This window comes from Dipodomys spectabilis, unplaced genomic scaffold, assembly GCF_019054845.1.
Source record: "Dipodomys spectabilis isolate Male_0828 unplaced genomic scaffold, ASM1905484v1 ptg000139l, whole genome shotgun sequence".
Lineage (NCBI taxonomy): Eukaryota > Metazoa > Chordata > Mammalia > Rodentia > Heteromyidae > Dipodomys > Dipodomys spectabilis.
Genome location: NW_024870816.1, coordinates 1,239,016 through 1,258,667, shown reverse-complemented (window position 1 = coordinate 1,258,667; position 19,652 = coordinate 1,239,016). Strand labels below are relative to the sequence as shown.

The following is a 19,652-nucleotide window of genomic DNA, read 5'->3' as shown; positions in this document are numbered from 1 at the left end:
TTCACTGGAGGCCAAATCAGTCACTGGTTCTTTTTGCCAGAATCTTTCACTCTTCTTTCAGTGAGGCTCCAGGCAGGTTGTCTGTGCCAAGCATTCCTCCATGGCCACCAATAACCTGTAAGAGTACCTTTTTCTTCAGAAACAGGGCTATGGGAATACTGCAACTTATAGAAAGCTCTAAGGAAAAGGTACTTCTGGGTGAGGTGCAAGTCCCTTGTTGCTAGTAAAGTTGGGAGATGGTAAGTTCCATAAGTTTTCCTCTACCAGGCCTGAGGTTGGGGTAGGGTGGGGAGACCATCCAAGCTGGTCTCACTCATTAGAAAGTAAACTGTCCCAGCGAGTGATCTGTGACTAGAAGCAGGTTGTTTTGTGTCCTTGCCCCAGGGAGATCAAAGTGCAAATAGCTTCCATTGTGGGAGTCCTAGGGAGTAAGTGTTGACACCCCTGGGTCTCTAGTCCTAGAACTGACCAGGTTGGATGACCCCAAATCTTCTAAGGTCGCTGGGTCAGAACTGAAGGCAGGCCTGGCCAAGGCACTCTCATTCCTCAGTGGGTTAAGGATTGAGGCCAAGCTGTGATGGAGGCACCACCCATCCTATCTACCAGTGTTTGACTAAGAACGTTTTTGTTTTCTCTTAAGTACCCATTTATGAGTCTTTTCATGAGTCTTTTCTGGTGGCTTTGGCTTATTTCTTTACACTTTTGAAGAAGTAGTTCGTGGTTCATAATTAATGACTCATGCCTCACTCCTTAGAAAACTCCTGTTGATAATTTTACCAGTAGACCACCATGTATTTCTCAGGCATGACTTTTGTTTTCTCCTAGCCAGAGCTCTGCATTCATTGCCACACAAGCTAATGTGGAGGTGATTCCTATAGATAGGTGATTTTTTGTCCAATTGCTAAGTGCAGCATCTCCCTTATTCTCATGTACCTTAGTAATTGTATCAAATACTTAATAGAGTTCTTGACAAGTATGATAAACAAAGTTCAGAGGTGAAGATGCAGCTCAGTGGTAAAGTACATCCCTGGCAAACACATGACTCTCAGTTCAGTCCCCAACACCAAAAGGAGGAAAGGCAACAAATGTTAGGCTCAGGAGAGGATACATTAGGACTCATAGAAAAGCAGCACCCAGATTGGCAATGAGGAGTTGTGAAATGAGGGAACATTGGTAGAATATTTGTAGGGGGAAAGAAGAGAGCCCCTTGATGTGTGTACCCTTTTAGAAAGCAGAGGTAGAAACAGGGAATGAACCTCTGGTAGTCAGCCTAGGCCATGGAAGGAAGAAGCCATGACATGTATGTTACTCTAATGGGACCAAAGTGTAAAGTGGCACCACCATACCAGGCCATGGCCCGACAAGAACAGACATTCTTGCATTGGAGAGATGTCTTTTGACCACTTTGGCCATGTTAATGATATTTCCTTATGCTGTTTCCTTTTTCCTTCCAACTTGTCATACCTATAGCAGATCCTGTCCAGGAGACCCATTCTCTCTAATCTTATTCTCTAAAAGTCTCCCAGTTTATAGCTGCACATATCCTAGACGAAAAAAGTAGGGGGTAGATACTCTGTCAGACATAGATTGAAACTGAAAGGTATCTTTAAAGTAGACTTTGACAAGGTTCTGGTATTGACAGTCTTGTGTTGATATGTGCTGTGATTGCAACCAGCTTCTGGTCTAATTCTGAAATGACAATGGGAGAGAAATGGTGATAGGACATCATGGACCACTATGGTTTCAAACCCTTCGCAGGTACATCTCCATTCATGGATGTGCTATCAGCCAACATACAGATGTCTGTTAAAGGGGTGATAGCCGGGAAAAGGAAATTTATTGGCCACAGATGAGACCAGCCTTTGGACAAGTGGTTGCCTTTCAGTGTGAGGCAAAGAGTGCCTACCTATACAGAGATATTTTTCAGGAAGCAAGATGATTCACTCACATCTTCTTATCCACAAAATAATCTGAGAATAACTCTGGAATCCCAGAGGTGAGAGTCATGTGCTTTGCATTTCTACACGACTGCTTTGCTTCATGGCTCTTTATGCTCTTCTGAAACCTCCTTCTGAGCTGGCCCACAATGTGCCCAGGAGGCAGGAATCAAAGGGAACTTGGAAGCTTGGCTGCTAATCACTCTGGCCACACTGACTTGGGGCTGTAGGCATGTGCTGGGCATCTGCTCCATTCTAATGGTATGGGCTCCAGTGGGAGCTTTGGTTCTTACCAGGAGAAGGTAACAGTGCCTCTGTTTTTGAGCCATCTCCCAGGTCAGGATGTCTTTATCTGCAGAGGCTTGAGCTTTGCCATATCTCTCATCATGACAGGTTTTTTTCTTTCTTCCTTCCTTCCTTCCTTCCTTCCTTCCTTCCTTCCTTCCTTCCTTCCTTCCTTCCTTCCTTCCTTCCTTCCTTTCTTTCTTTTCTTCCTTCCTTTCTTTCTTTCTTTCTTTTCTTCCTTCCTTTCTTTCTTTCTTTCTTTCTTTCTTTCTTTCTTTCTTTCTTTCTTTCTTTCTTTCTTTCTTTCTTTCTTTCTTTCTTTCTTTCTTTCTTTCTTCCTTCTTTCTTTTTCTTTATTTTGTTGGTCATGGGACTAGAACTCTAGGCCTAGGGGCTGTCTCTCTGTTCTTCAGCTCAAGTCTAGCTCTCTATCACTTGAGCCACAGTGCCACTTCCAGTTTTCTGGTGGTTTCTTGGAGATAAGTGTCTCAAGGCCTTTCCTGCCCAAGCTGGTTTTTTACTGGCATACTCAGATCTCTGCCTCCTGAGTAGCTAGGTTTACAGTCAAGGGCCACTGGTGCCCAGTTTGACAGGTTAATTATTTGCTAAACATAACAATGGCCGCATTCTATCCTGGAAGAAGTTTCCCTATCATCCTATACAACACTGATGGTCTTAGTGTTGTGGCAGAGCACACAGCAAGGGGGCTTTCTATGCATGCATATTGACTAATACCTGAAAAGGCAGCTTGCAAAGGCCAGGGAGATTGTTGTTGAAGAGATTGTTGTTTAAAAGCCCCTAGTGCTAGGAAGGCTCTGGAAATGCATACATCTCAACTTGCACTGGGCATTTCCAAATTTTAAGTTCTAGTGTTGTTTCTTTTCCTTTGTACACAGCTTGAGTAGGTTGTTCCAGACAAGGAAAGCTACCTACAGAAGGTCTGTGTGCTAGCTACACTCATACAGAACAAGCAGTTCAGGGCTTGATTTTTCGTACATTTTTAGACTGCAATCTGTTCACTGGTGAGGTTTTTAATGTTTCCAAGATCATTTTAAATGATTTTGTGCCCTCTCACCATATCACTTAGGTTTCTATCCTAAGCTAAATCAGCAACAACAATAACAAAAACAACAGACTGGACTCACTTGTAAAGTAGTTAAAAGTGCCACCTGCTGTTCAAACTGCAGAAATACCCATTTCTTGTAACCTTCAGAGAAACAAAGGCTTTCTTTTTATTATTATGATTATTATTGTGAAAATACCGTACAGAGGGGTCTTTAAAATGCTTATAGTAGTCTGTACCCAAAGTGGTCCTTATCATTGGAATTTATGGTGACTTCCCAGTGATAAAAGAAGTCCTGAGTGCCCTGAAAACAGCCACTGCCAATGACAGCAGATCTATCTCAGTGCACCGGGCAGCATCTTCTATTGTGGCCTGGACTTAACTTACTTCATAGACCATCTCACAGATGATAGAAAGAGAAAAGGCACCAAGATGGCAGATGCAATCAGGTTTGCAGAGCCAATGTGTTTGCATCAGGGTTGGGGTTAGTTTTAAGTCAATTGACTCAATTAACTCATCTGCTCTTTCTATGAGTCTGACATTAATGACTGCTTATCAGAGGCCAACAACTGAAACACAGCAAGTGCTCAGCATGTTGGCTAAGAGTGCTGTATAGATAATGTACAGCTGCATGGTACTTGTGCTGTACACTTCTCCTATGCTTCCCCGAATTCTAAATATTTCTGGTAGAGAGGAAAAAAGCTGAATCAGCTAATGAACACATCTTACATCTGTTGGGTTGTTTTAATAGTACTATTGTTTGATTGGACTCAAAGCCTCATACATGCTAGGCATGCATTCTACCACACATCCTGCCCCCTTCTTGCTTTAAGTATTTTAAGTAATTTTTGGGCTTTGCTCTTCCCTCACATACACCTCCCACAGAGCTGGGATTTCAGGAATGAACCACCTAGCCAGAAGAATTTGTTGAGATAAGGTCTGCTTGCTAACACTTTGCCTAGACTAGCCTTGGATCTCAGTCCCCTCCCATCTCTGTTATTCCCCAGAATAACATACCTATGGTTTGAAATATTATAATCCCATTATTATTCTGAGTTCTCAGATGTGGTGCTAGAAGGCATTGCCTTCTTACTTGACTTGAAATTATAAACCTTCATCAGGGGACATAATTCTGCTCTAGACTATCAGAACCTCATATCAATGTGTAGACACTGCTCATTGTTAAATCATAGTTCAGGATATGTTGCATGTCTTTAAGCCTCACTTTTTACACACACACACACACACACACACACACACACACATGCACACACATAAACACAAACACACACACATACCGTTGTTTTCAGTGGTGACTTTGTACATCTTCTGTGAGACCACCTGAGTCCTCTCTTATGCATCTTAGAGCTTTTCTTACCAATTTTGCTGCTTTCCAGTCTTCTCCCTCCTCAGGTGTCCAGTCTCTGCCCTTGACAGTGGCTGAGGCTTGTAGTACTGGGATTAGAGAAAGAGAAAAGATAGATACAGATATTTAAGTAGAAACCTCATCTCTTGCACTTTTAGGTGATTTTAGATGCTTGTTTGCATCAGATCCTCACTCCTATTACTTCTCCCAGCCTCCCAATGCCATGTCCTTCTCCTAGATCCCACAGAAGACTCAGCTGATATTATAGGAAACCGAAACATTGTGCTTCTGTGAAACCTGCATTGCTGCTGCTTTGAGTAAATGTATTTTTATCAGCGATAATTTTTCTTAATGGAATATGGGAGAAACAAAAAAACTACTTATTTAAAGCAGTTTCACTTAACCTTTCTCTTACTCAGTTTATTTAAATTAACTTCATATGCCTATGAGGGACATTACACAAAACAATCTTTCTATGTATATATTTTTTGCTTGTTTCTGTGGTATCATGACTCAAATTCCTTAAACTTTTTGAGGCAAAGATCTTCATTGTGGCAAATATTCAGAATGGAAGGAAAGGGAAGTGAGAATGGAGATCAATTAACATCTTACATCATCCACTGTCCAGGGCTGCTATTTCCACTATTGGAATTGATGATACCCAGTTTGCAGATTCATTGTCATGAAATGGCCCTTACATCATTGATAAAACTGAGTATCTTGGGTTCCCTTTATAGCATTGGACTTTTGATGTCTGCACACTATGTGTCTGAAGGACCCAAGAGCAAGCTTATCTCCACAGAAGTGAGGTCTCCTCTCATGATAGAATGAGACAATGTGAGGACTTTCCAAAGGAAGAGGCTATTACTCAGCACTCCCATATTACAGGATTTGGAGAGAGAACAAAACAAACCCGTAAACTGGCCCTAGAACTTGACCTCTTCCCACTCATTCCTTTCTTCTTCAGATAATAAAGCTGAGTAAGCTGAGGAAGGAAGCACACCACCTCCTAATTCAAATTTTGTTGCCTGGTTTCCCCAGACAATTCCTACACCCTTCCATGAGGGTTTGACCTAACATCTGATCTTGTCAAGTGTCTTCTCAGAAGGAATTCTATTGAATAATAATGTCTTCAAAAACTAACTTTGTGGAAAATCTTTACTTCCCTTCCATATCTAAGACAGCCTTTAACTCAGTAAACAGATGATCCAGTGGGAACAAATACAAATTGAGTATGCTGCATTGTACACCTCTTAATGTTTATGGGCTTTAATTTTAAGTTTTAAAAGATACGTATAAAAACCAGGAGCCTGCTGGTTCATGCCTGTAATCCTAGCTAATCAGGGGGCTGAAATCTGAGGATTGCAATTTGAAGCCAGCTGAGACAAGAAAACCCATGAGACTCTTATCTCCAATAAACTACTAAGAGAAAGCTGGAAGTGGTGTTGGGATTTAGTGGGTAGAACACTAGCCTTGAGCACAAAGAGGCTCAGAGACAGTGCACAGGCCCTATGTTCAAGCCCCATGGCTAGCAAACAAAACAGCATTTATACTTAACAAAACTGTACACATTTCCTCTTTAGGTCCATCATGATCTCCTACCACTAGCCACACTGCCACTGGATTTTTGTAGTTCATGATCGTACAGCTTTGTGGACTGGGGAGGTCTCTCCTGACAGGTCATTTCTACAAAGATTTGGTGTGTGGCTGTGTTTTAACAAACTGAGTTTCTGTTCAACTCATGTTTACAAATGAGTTTACACATCATCATAGCACCCTTCCTCTGAGCAGGGCTGCTGGTGAATTTAGCATGGACCTCTGAAATAGAGACATAATTTCACTTGACATTATTATCATTCCAGGCAAAAATTGAAATTCCAGTTATAAAACAATGTATCAATCCTATTGAAATCCTGGTATTGATTTTCCTCAAAGACTTTGAAACCAGATTTTTTTTTAATCTTGAAAATGCAGTACAGAGGGGTTACAATTACACAAGCAAGGTAATGAGTACATTTCCTTTTTGGGGGGAGGGAGTCTGGTCGTGGGCCTGAACTCTGGGCCTGGTCCCTGTCCCGCAGCTCTTCACCTCAAGGCTAGCGCTCAACCACTTGAGCCATAGCACCACTTCCAGCTTTTTATTTCTGCTTCTGTGGTGTTGAGGAATCAAACCCAGGGCCTCATGTATGCAAGGCAAGCACTGTACCACTGAGCCACCTTCCCAGCCCACATGAGTACATTTCTTATCAAGCATTGCAGCCCACATGAGTACATTTCTTATCAAGCATTGTTCCCTCCTCCTTTGTTTCCCCTTACCTTCCCTTCCCCATCTCCCTCCCCATACCACACCAATGTTGTAAAGTTTGTTTTTCGACATAATGTCTTGTACATCTCATTGTTGCAATGGGTCCACCTGTATCCCTGTTTAAACAATTTGTTTTTCCCTTCCCCTCCACAAATTATAGCAACATCAAATACAGTGAAAACAGGGGTTATACCGAGGAGGAGGGACATAAAAAAACACAAAGAAATCATCTTATAAATATGTTTAAAACAATAGAAAGAAAGAAAAAAATGTGAGTCCTTATCTTGGGGTTCATTTCACCTAACATCAACTCCTCTGAACATTTCTGCTTGTCTCAGACATATACTAGTCATTGCAAATAAGGGAAACCATGGGACCTGTGTTTCTTTGGGCTTGAGACGAGAATGTTTTATATATGTACAAATATATCATGGGAGAAGCATGGAATCGTGGACAGTTTTTGATTCTTATGTGTTCATGTACCACAGCTTTATCGTTAAACTCCATTGTGAGCTTTCGAACAGTGCCTTGGGCCATCTCATTTAGAAACTTTAGATATTAGTGCAGCTTGTTCTTTTAAAGGATCAATTCTTGCATAATGCAAAACATTACTTACCTTGGGGGCAATTGGCAAGGCTGAGATGAAGTCGGCCTCACCTAACGGACTACACCTCACACCAATTGCTGGAATCTGCATCTGCAAGCCCTGTTCTCCTGTGTTCCTTACAAACTTCCCAACTTCCCTCCTTACAATATAATCTAGCTGGAAGCAGTGACTCACATCTGTAATTCTAGCTACTCAAAATCTGAGATACATCCAGAGGATTTGTGTTAAGACCAGATCAATTAGAAAAGTCTGTTAAAATTGAGCCTCTAATGATTAATACAAACAGGACTGAAAGTGTGATTCAAGTAGTCAAGTGCCAGCCAACTAAGCAGAAGACCCTGAGTTCAACTGCAGGACTTGCAAAGGGGTGGGGGGGAAGGGGGGAGGGGAGATGCAGCACTATATTCCATCTTGATAGTATTCAGAGGATGAGGAACTAGTAGGAAGTGCTTCAATAGCTGTTGTGAGTCAAGTCCTGGCTTAGAACTCTGTATATGAAAAGTTGTAGTTATTCTTCAATGGTCAAGCTCAAACTACCTATAAAGAATCACTTTATATGTATGTGGGTATAAGTTTATGCTTTGATCTACTGTGTGAAATCAGAACAAGAAACTACCTCTGAAAACAGAATCAGCTGTATGGTGGGGAGGAAGAAGCAGATTCCCTATATAGTATAGCATCAACCTCCCTGGAACTACAAAGCCAATAAAACAAACTCCAGCACAGCATTGGCTGTGTTTTATGGTAAGTTCTTGTCCCCTGCAAAGGCCACCCTCTCCCATGTCTGCTTTGCTCTCCAATTTCCTGTGGCAGTAGCATCCACCAACACATAATGGGATACAGGCATTGAGATGCTTGCTGATCTTTCTTTCCAACCTTATGTCTTAAATTAGCTTATCTCCATGTCCGTAAGTTAATTTAGTCCAGTTTATAAGACCTTAGAAAATACGTGTTTCCAGGGGGAGGGGGGAGGCTGGGAAGGGATGTGAAGGGTAAACAAAAGAGGAGGCTGCAATGCTTGGTAAGAAATGTACGCATTATCCTGCCCATGTAACTGTAACTCCTCTGTACAGTATGTTCACAAATAAAATTAAATTAAATTTAAAAAAAAAGTAAAAAAAAAAAAGAAAAGAAAAAAAAAAAAAAGAAAAGAAAAAAAGAAAATACGTGTTTCCAATTCAATGTGTAAAGTCTCCTTGCAGGGGCAGATTATATTCCTTAGTCAATAACCCTTCAGTCAGTACCAGACAATCTTAGTGCCAAGTTCACTCTGAATTTTCCCTTTTCTTGGATACAAGAACTCCCTAAAGTCAGTATGATCCTTGGGTCTTCAAAGAGAGAAAATTGGAAATGCTATATGCAATAGTCAGAGTGGCCAAGAGCCACTGTAAATACGAAAGCCGTTCTGGCTATGTCACCTACAACCGGTGGCAGCAGCCACACCTGTGTAATATCCAGGCTGTAGGTAAGCCTTTACAACCTGCAGCAGGTAGATCCACAGTCTACCTTTTCTGGGAGGAGGCTTTTTAAGAAATATTAGTTTTTATGATTTGCACAGTTTCTGCTTGGCAACTTCCAATCTAGAATAGATTTTTGTCATCTGCTCACATATGCAATGTTTTTACTTGTTCCCTGTGTATTTTTTTAACTTTAGAAACTTAGTGAATACTTTCATCCAGTTTAAGAAGCCGAATTTTGTAGCAGTAAAGGGCCCAGCCATTGGACTAGGAGCATCCATATTGCCTCTTTGTAATGTGGTTTGGACCAAGGAAAAGACTTGGTTCCAAACACCCTGTACCCCCGTAGGACAGGATCCAGATGGCTGCTCTACTGGTATCTTTCCCAAGGATATGGGAGGCACATCTGTGAGTGGCTTGGTTAAAAACTTATTTTAGACAATGTCCTAAGAACCTGTGCTTTGGGTGTTGTTCCACTCAGGGTATCTTGTGTGTTCTCTGGGGACATTTCATCAAACCTACTTGGTTCATGCAGTGCTGTAATACTTCCCAGGAGGCCTTTCCTCCCATGAGGAGCCTCCAGATTTACTGAAATCACACTGATACCCAGTTTTCAATCAAGAATTTTCTTTTGCTTCACTTTAAAAGCTGCCCTTTTAAAGTAACAGTGGGAAGCCATGCACTAGATGCTCACACACACCTGTAATACTAGCCTTTTGGGAGGCTGATACCAGATTTGCAGTTTGAAGCCAGTGTAGGCAGAGAAACCCAAGAGATTCTTATTGCAATTAGCCTGGAAAAAGCCACTAGAGATCAGTGACTGGAATGGTAGAGTGCCAGCTTTGAACAAAAAGAGCCAGGTTAAGAGCTAAAGGCCCTGAGTTCAAGTCCTATTATACACAATGTCCCCCACACCTGTACCCACACACCTTCCCCAACAAACACACAAAAGCAATTAGGGAGCAAACTTGACCAAATAAAAGAAGCGGGGAGAGGGGTTCAGTATAATTTTGTGGTTCATTTTTTTCACTATTTAAATTGGTCCATTCATGATGAGAGATTGTGTTTGTGTTTTCTCAATTACATATACCTTGTTCCTTAGTTCTGGAGACAGACTGAGAGTGTTGGCAGAGAGGAGAATGCACAGAGATTGAATTCTGTTGAAGGGAGGGACTGGATGTCAGATTGGATAGGGGACAAGTGCAACTCCTCCAGCTCCACCACTGAGTGTCCCGTAGTTTGACCTGGCCAATTGGCATGATGCTGTCTTCGTACCCATCAGTGTGGGGAGTGCAGGAAGACCATTGTGTCATGGAAAATGACTGTAGCTGAGGGAGTTGCGGAAGGAACTGACAACCCACAGCTGAAATAACAGGATCTCCCTTTGGGGTTCACAGCTAAGTTTACCTCCTCATGTAGAAATATCCAGTATCCAAGGGTATCACTTCCTTGGGGAGCCTACAATGAGGGGAGATAGTACAATTTCAGGCAATCTTGGGAGCAATTAGAGTACAATGAAGAAGAAAATGTGTGTCTCCTCTCTGAAATTCCAGAGGGTAAGAGTAACTGAGGAGAGGAAGCTGTCAGTCACTGCTGAGTTGGTAGGGTTGAGAAGGAAGGCACATTGGAGCTGGGAGTCATATGTGTAATCCTAACTATTTAAGATGCTGAGATTTGGATGATCATTATTCAGGGCCAGCCCAGGCCAAAAACTGGGTGACATCTCCTCTTAAGCTAGCAATGAATATCAACTTCACTACAACAGGAAGCTTAAAATAGGTGAGTCCAGGCCCAGGCATGTACCTGGATAGGAAGCAAGACCATAACTAAAAAATGACCAGCACAAAATAGGCATATAGCTCACCTACCTAGCAAGTACAGTACTCTGAGTTCTAACACGAGTACCATGAACAAGGGTAAGCATGGTGACCTCGGTGCCCCAGTGTGATTCACTGAGATGGCTGCAGCATCTGTTGCTCTGTAGGCTCCTGCCAAAGAGGAACAGTCCGTCGACATCCCTCAATCTATGCCTACCAAGACAGCAAATGCTGAGCAGAACCCCTCACAATGGCCAAGGATGGAGGTTTGGTTGGAACTTTGGCCCCTCAAAGGGGAGGAGAGCAATGATCTGCAGGACCAGTTGGACTCCTGAGTGAGAGAAGGGCAGAAGGAGGCAATGTTGAGGTTGGTACGGGGTTTGTGTTTAATGACTAATATGGCTTCAGTGGAAATGTTCTGACTTTGATTAATATATTTTATGATATGTGAATCAAGGGAGAGCTAGGGCAGTGAGGGAAACACACTTGTGTAAATTTTACATAGGTTGAAACTTACTCTAAAGTCTAAGTTGTTTTTGAAAACTGAAATGTGGAGAAGTTGATAAAAGAGCACAGCTCCCCAGTACTGGCACTGTTCTCTGTAGATTTATCTGCCCTATCCATCCCTCTACTGGTGGGTACTGGTCCCCAGGGTGCCTCATACCCCATCCCAGTGTGCTGCTCAATCCAGAACAGCTGCTGTTGGGCAGGGAGGATCAGGAAGCCCTGATGCACTCATGTGCCAACAGTGCCTCCTTCCCTTGGAGGCACAACACAATCCAGAGCTCTGCAGCACACTATCATTGCTATGAATTGGAGCCTCCAAAATTTGGGCTTTGCCTGCATTATTCCCCCACACCTCCAGATCAGCCTTTTGGGGACTTCTGAGACCTGGAGAATACGAAAGGGAGGCCTGGAGGCAGCATCTGTTCCCATTGGAGCACTGAGTTTGCCACAAGGACCTAACAGGCTGAGAATCTTGGGAATGAACAGTGCAGGGTGGCTAAACCTTGATACTCTCTGCTAACATGTCAGGCATTTACTGACATTTATATTCTATCCCTCTGTGTCCACCAAACCATGGCCATTTGGGGTGTGTGTGTATGTCTGATAAGTCAGAAAGTGATTGGCTAGCAAACAAGAATGACCAGTGCTAATAGGTTCACATGGTTGACTGTATTGGCCCTTTATGAGAGATCTCTGGTAGATCTGAATGTGATGTTGCAGTTGACAATTCTTTCCATCAACTCATCCCTCTATTTATCATTCAATTCACATCCTACTCCCTACTTTTCCAGCTCTCTGACCAGCAGTCCAGGTTAACACTCAGTACTGTTCAGCCCCAATACTTTGACATCAAGTAGATGACCAGTGCAGTCCCATTTGGGGTTATTTTCCTCTTCTTGTCACTATAGGATGATACTGTAAGGAAGTGGCCAGTCCCCTCCTTGGCTTGCATACCCACACTGTCTGACCACAACCAATCCATTTCTATAAGCTCATAAGTTCTTAGTAAGTATGAAGGTGTCTTCTCAGAAATTGCATGCCACGTTTTAGGCTCTTGTCTTTCTTCACCTGTAGCCTAGCATACCTTCCTTGGGCAGATTACTGAGTTTTTCTGAAACTTCGCCAGCAATTTGAGAAGAGTAAGGGTTGGACTCAGGTCTCAGCCTCCTACTTTCCTGATATCCAGGAGTCCCATAAGTACAAGAGAGTATTCTGCCCTCACCTGGGAGGTCCATGTTTAGCACATGATGATATCGGGTCAGGTCCCATAGTGCTCCACCTGGCATTGAAATGCTGTTTTGTACATTTTACTATGCTGTGTCCACCTATCCCTACCTGATTAAGATCTTTAAGCTCATTGTGAGTTATTACTGAAGAAGGTGACTTGCTAACAATTAAATGCTAATTCTACCACTAAAGAATCCTTATTTCCAGGAAAATGTTAAGATCATTGTAAACAATAATCTGGGGGAATGTGTGGAGGTGCAATGGTATGGGAGGATGAGGGTCAACTAGAGGAAAGACTAAGTAAATATGAATAGGTAAACACCATCTAACCAAATGGCATTTTGGAAGTGGAATCTTTGTACTGAATGTTTCAGTGGTAGAATTCTTGAGGGTTCATTGTGTTTGGAAAGATTCAAATTGGTTTGAAGTCTCTGCAACATAAGCACATGCAACTTAATATTATCAGTGTACACAACAAGTGCATGAGTATGTGAAGTTGTACACATACACACACATACACAAAGTTGGAATTGAAGAGATGTTATTAGTACAGACCTGGGACTAAAGGGCCTGTGTTACCAGCAGCACAAGGTGACCTACACTATGATAGCTCTTGCTCAGATTGTATGCTCACCATAAGCCATACTTCCAGCCCCTCTTTTGCGATTATTTTGAAGGTGGGATCTCAAGACTTTTCTGCTTAGGTTGGTCTCGGAGCCACCATCCTCCAGATTTAAGCCTACTGATTAGCTAAGATCACAGGTGTGAGCCACCAATCCTGGCCCACTGCTTGTGTGTTTAAGTGGAAAATGGTTAACAGCCTTGAATCAGCCATGTCATTCACACTCTTGGCAAAATTCAGGAACTCCTTTTGTTGTCTTGCACATCCAGTCATTTGGAAAAGTGAAAAGCACAAGTCAGGAAAGACTCCCTAGTAACAAAGAGATGTGTATGGAGCTAGCTGGGAAGAAGGAAGATGGACCACCATGACAGTGTGCTGGCTAGAGACAGATGGCTCCAGTTAGACCAGATGGAGAGAACCAGATAAGGGCATGAATAGAATGTAAATGGAAGAGAGCGATTTTAGAGCTATTGGCTGACTTTCAAAGGGAAGAAAACAAAAAGAAGTAATGAGGCTAGGCATGGTGGTACATGCCTATGTTCTGCATACAAAGGTAGCTTAGCCCAAAGTCCTACTTAGATTAAACCCTATCTCAAAAAAGAGAAGAGAAGTTACTGAGAGAACAGAGTGGAACCACTATCACTGAGTTCTCTGGACCTGAACATGTTGGCATATACTATTGAGAATATACTTCTATTGGCTAGCAGGACTAGGCTGTGGCTTCCCTACTGTATGTTGAGAAAGAAAATGATGCTCTAAGATGGGAAAATTCAGTGGTCCTAGGGCCTTTCTCCTTTATCCATTCTCACTTGTCTGCCTTGAAGAACTGACTTAATATAAAGAACAAGGATTAGTGAGATTTCTGATAAGTGTTTACTTATAGTAGATCCTTTTCCCCCAAGGAGAGGCTGCTTAGTCAACCTGTGGATTAGCAGAACATTCCACACTCTTCAGATGCTCATGACCTGTCCAAGACTGTGCTCAAATGCCAGCCTCACTTAGGGTGATGTTCAGAACCTTGCAAGGTTTTCTGCTGAGGAACAGGTCCCCTGCCACTGTGTTCATCTTTTTTGACTCTCTTGAAGGGTGGTGAGTCAGCCATACCTGTGCCCTCCAGCATTTGCTCGTGTGCTCTGTGCACTGCGTGGAAGTAAAAAAGCAGTGGAAACTGTAGTGTCCTCTGGGAAATTTTCATGAAGATTTCATCTCTTGAGAAGGGAGACTCTATCCACTGCTTGTTTACCTGAAGCCCAGAAGCTCTGGGTCTGGTTTTCAGCACTGCCAGGGAAACACAGAAGGAAGTCATCATTTCAACCCATTCTCCCCTCCTCACCCTGCATGAGCATCTGGGAGCCTGTTGCTGGAATGGTAAATCCAGACACTTTCCTCTGAAACCAAAATGAAAACCTGGGACAAAATTAAAATCAGTGTAAAGTGAATAAGCATGTATCGATGTATACACTACTACATATTGTAAAAACAAAAGAATGTCCACTTCCTTCATGCAGTCATTCGAAGTCATGTGTCAGACTCACTCAGCATGGCAATAATTTTGGGAACATGAAAGTCCTGGCTGCTTTGTCTCTTATAGTTATATCCACATGGTGAAATGTGATATCCAGCAGTAATAGCTCAGCCATTAGAACATGGGCTCTGTGTCTCAGGAACAAGTCACTTTTTGTAACTCAGAGAGGAAAAGAAACCCCAGACAGCCACTCTAGGCCTGGCTGACTTCCATAAGATTAACAATTACTTGGCCTTATTTATGGCTCATTTTCTTGCATATGAAGAGTTCACACATGGGAGCTGGCTTTAGAGGACAGAGTGCAGATAAAGGAAGTTAAAACAATAACCTCAAACACAAAGTAGACCTTTTCTAGTTCACATTTTTGGAGTCCATATGATTCTGAAGGAGGTTATGCCTTTCTCATAATAGCCCAGCCCATCTGCCCATTGGATCATGACTCCCCACAATTCATAATTAGCGTCTACTAGCACGTGTGCCACAGGATCTGGGGTTTGTGAGCACCCATCCTCATTGTTGACATTGGGGGATGAGGCTCCCTCTGTCTGCTTGCATCATGTTTCACATCTCAACACTCTGCTTCCTTTCAGGCCAATGAAATGATGCTCAGTGGTTGGAAGCTGACCTCACAGGAGACTTGTGGCAAAGGCCTGGTATCCCAGGTTTCTGGTCAGGGAAGTCATGGTTCTAGTCATGGAGCTCGCCTCCTGTAATACAGTTGTTCATGTAGTTGGTTCTTTTACATGTTAGTTTTTAAAAAATAAAATCTTGGGCTGTGAAGGTGGCCTGGTGGTAGAGTGCTTGCCTAGCATGCATGAAGCCCTGAGTTTGATTCTTCAGAATATCCAGAAAAAGCTGGAAGTGTTGCTGTGGCTCAAGTGTTAGTATGCTAGCTTTAAGCAAAAAATGCTTAGGGACAGTGCACAGGCACTGAGTTCAGGCCCCAGGAATTGCAAAAATGAACAAATTGTTGATCAGTTTTTACTACTTCAGGTCATAAAAAGGGTAACAAGGCTCAGGACTGTTGCTACAAGAGCTCATGTCTTCCCACAAACAGAGGGATAAGGATCCTGTCTCTCACTTTCCAGTACCCAGAAAACCCTCAAATGGTGAATGGATCAATAAAATGTGGTATACATGTATGAGGTTACATATATATATATATATATATATATATATATGTATGTATGTATGTATGAGGTTACATACATGTATACCACATTTTATATACATATATGTATATATAGATATAAATATATGTGTGTGTATGTACATATATACATATATAAATGTATGTATAAACTCACACACACACACACACACACACACACACACGCACATGCACACAAACAGAGAAATCCCACTCATCCATCAGAGAGCATGATAGACTATCATTTGTAATAATGTAGGAAGACTGCGAAAGCATTATATTATGGGAAGTAATCCAGACCCAGAGAACACAAGCTGCATGGTTTCCCTTATTTGTGGCTGCTAGAATGTTCCAATAAACCCAAATGCAAATACACTCAGTTGTATGCTAATAGTTACAGATGAATTAACTGAAGTATAGTAGACTCTATGAAGAGGAGAAATAGTGTGGTATTTTTTCCTCTAAAGAAATGTTTAATGGTCTGCCAAGAAAACAAAAACTCTCAAAGTTTATCTGACAATCCATTCACTTGTTAATAACTTAGTAATTAAGGATGCTCTCACCAGAGTGGGCAAGAGTAAACATAGTAGTCTATTTTAGTGACTAAAATTCCAAAGCCTACTGACATCACAAATAAATGTATCATGTTTAAAATTTTAATCTATTTCTATTTCCTGACTTGCCACACCAAGAATTATTGTCTTACAAGGGAATATGAAAATAAAAACATCCATTTGTGGAAATGAGCATGAGATTAGTTGTTCTTTCTCAGAAGTTTGTCTCAATGAAAACAAAGAATTAAACTTAAATGCTGAGGAAAATAAATGTTATTACCTCATTATACCATAAAAGAATGTAAACTGTGAGCAAGGTAAATATGGCAGGCAAAAATAAGGCAAATAACAGAGTTTCAGTGAAGTCAATTTCTTTTTTCTCATTGCTATCTAAAACCCTCCATCTCTGTGTTCTTCTGGTACACAGCTGAGAATCTGGCAGACCTCTTAAGGACCAGAGCAGAATAGACAATCTCCACACAGGCCAGATGAACACAGTGAGTTGACAAGTACCCAAGGAGTGGGTGTTTCAATATGGGAAACTGTTGGAATAATTATTGTTTCCTCATAATCCAGATGTTCGAACCAAGGTCCAAAAATGTCGAAGTCAGGCTGATAAAGGCCACAGGTGATAAAGAAATAATGTACATGAAAGTTAAATGTTTCAAACAGGAATGTGGTAATGCATGACTGTAATCCTAGAACTCTGGAATGTGAGACAGGAGGATCTTCACTTTTAGTCCAGCTAGGCAATAAAGTCAGGTCCTGCCTTAGGAAGCTCAGGTTTCCTACTATCACTTGCCAAAGAATAACTACTTGCACTAGAAGCACCATCTGAGATTTCCATGGCACCCTCTCCATCTTCACATTCATTGCCTTTACTGGTTTCTTCTCTGTCACTGTCCATTTTCTAGTCAATCAACTGCAGTTCATCTCCCTTGGCCCTATCTTCTGCACACAAATTGTTCCTGCCAATAGTGCCAATCCCATTGTTTCTCTGTATTTTAAACAGTGTCCTATCTTCATCTGACTGATCATTTTCACTGGATCTCTATGGTATACTTATGAGCTCAATTACTAGATGTGGTTGTTTCTTTGGTCTTGGAGATAATTCAATATTTCAATAATTCAATATTTTAGATGTTCTGAAATCCCTCTCCAAACTTGAGCCATGCTTCAGAGAGGGAAGCAGCAGCTGTGCCCACTCTCCTAAGACTTGTTCTTCTGACCTGTGGTGGACTCTTGTGAAAAGGATGGGTACTCTATGTCCCACTTCCTTTTCCACTTGGATCTGCTGGTGCCATCACCAGAGACATGGTATCAGCCCATGGTAATAGACTTACTTTGAGAGAATAAGACAAAAACCAATAAAGGAAGCACAAGGAAAGTATATGGTGTTCAGTGTGAAAATAGAAAATTTATAGTGAAGCAAAACTTATGCAGGTCAAACCTCCATTTTCAGAGGCCATGAAGGTCAAGTCATCATACTAGTTCTTCATGTCTGTGTGTAACATATATCCTCATGCTCTTCTGTGGTCATGTAGATCATACTGACTACCAGGAGTCACTGGAAGTACAGGACACATTGGTGCAGGGGTGGAGGGGTTCTCCTGGAGGCCTTTTTTGGGACTGACAGGCCAGCGATGAGGGCAAGAAGGAGGCAGCAGTAGTTGCAGGGATTACTGCCAATTATTAGATATTAAATTATGTCTCCATTTAATGATGTGTCCCAGTTGAACAATTAATAAAGCATTAATTAATAATTACTCAATATCCCGTTATTGTTTATCATATATGTATATATACACATATATATTTACATATTTTATAGAATGAGACAGATGTCTATGTATAATTAAATTATGCATCATGTGTCATTACCTATTATTAGGTATTTAATTATGTCTCCATGTAATTTTTATTCTGGTAATGCTTAATAAAATATTAATAAAATTTAATACACTTCCTATAATGGTTGCATCAATTTAATCTAGAATGATTCACTAATTCAACCCTTTATCATTTATTGTAGTGACAATTATTCCACCTATGACATTTATTACATTTATGACATCCTATTACATAGCATATAGATTTGCATCCAAATTATACATCCTACCTGACACTGAGCACTTTCAAAGCAGAAGAAAACATATCATGCTCAGCTTCTCACTCCAAGATTATACTTTTGGCAGTGCTGGGATCTAAATTCAGGGCCTAGAAGTTCATGAATGGATGATTGTAAGCACAGCAGCCAATTCAGCTCCTAGGCAGTTACCAGGCCCTGAAATCGAGCCCCATATATTGACTCCATATTGTAGTTAGTGTAGCTATTCATTAAATTTTTTGTTTTATTCATCTATTTGCCATTTATTTTATTGATTGTTATTACACATGGAATATTTATTACATTTATTACAGAGGATATAGATTTGCCTATGTATGAAACTTCACACCTGACATCCAGGACTTTCACAGAAAAGGAAAACATGTATCACCATGGGCTTCTTACTCCACGATTCAATTTTTGTGAGTGCTGGCATCTGAACTCACAGTCTACAAGGCCCAATGCATGAATGGGTGAATGTCAGCATGCCAGCCTGGTGCATATTGACCCCACAAGTAGTTCCCAGCACCTGAGATCGAGCCCCAGGGTTTGAAAAATAAGAACACATTGACATGCAGATGGTAGTACACAAATAAATATAGATCTTTATAGAGTGCCAGAGATGTCTATATAATATTCAGTTATATATGCTACATTCCTACCAATTCTTGGGTCCTTATTATGCCTCCATGTAATTAATATTGTTTTCATCCTTAATGAATTATTAATTAAATCAACCACTGTCCCAAAATAATTGCATCCATGTATTTGATAGTATTCTTTTAGTGTGCCAAAAATATTCATTAAACTCCATCGGCCTCCTAAAGTCACTCTAACCTTGACATTCATAACCTTCCATCAGTATTCCTATGAATAGGAACGAGACTTTTAGGACCTCCTGCCATTGGTAAGGGTCAGGACCAGGCTTCCCACCCAGGGCCTATGTTGCCATGTTGGCCTATGGCTTCCCTGATAGCCCGCCAGCCTTCAGCAATGCTAGGTTACCAACACTTTTCAACTGTGTCATTCAGACCCAGGAAGGTCACCTTGCAAAGAAAACAAATGTAAAACTTGCAGCCATATGCAAGTTGCCGAGTTTATTTTTTTTTCTAGTGTTATTTTT

The 19,652-nt window shown here is 41.4% G+C and overlaps 1 pseudogene; it reads left to right on the top strand.

Moving 5' to 3' along the window:
- The first annotated feature begins 1,727 nt into the window (after nucleotides 1-1,727).
- On the top strand, nucleotides 1,728-15,468 carry LOC122117058 (annotated as a pseudogene).
- The last annotated feature ends 4,184 nt before the right edge of the window (nucleotides 15,469-19,652 follow it).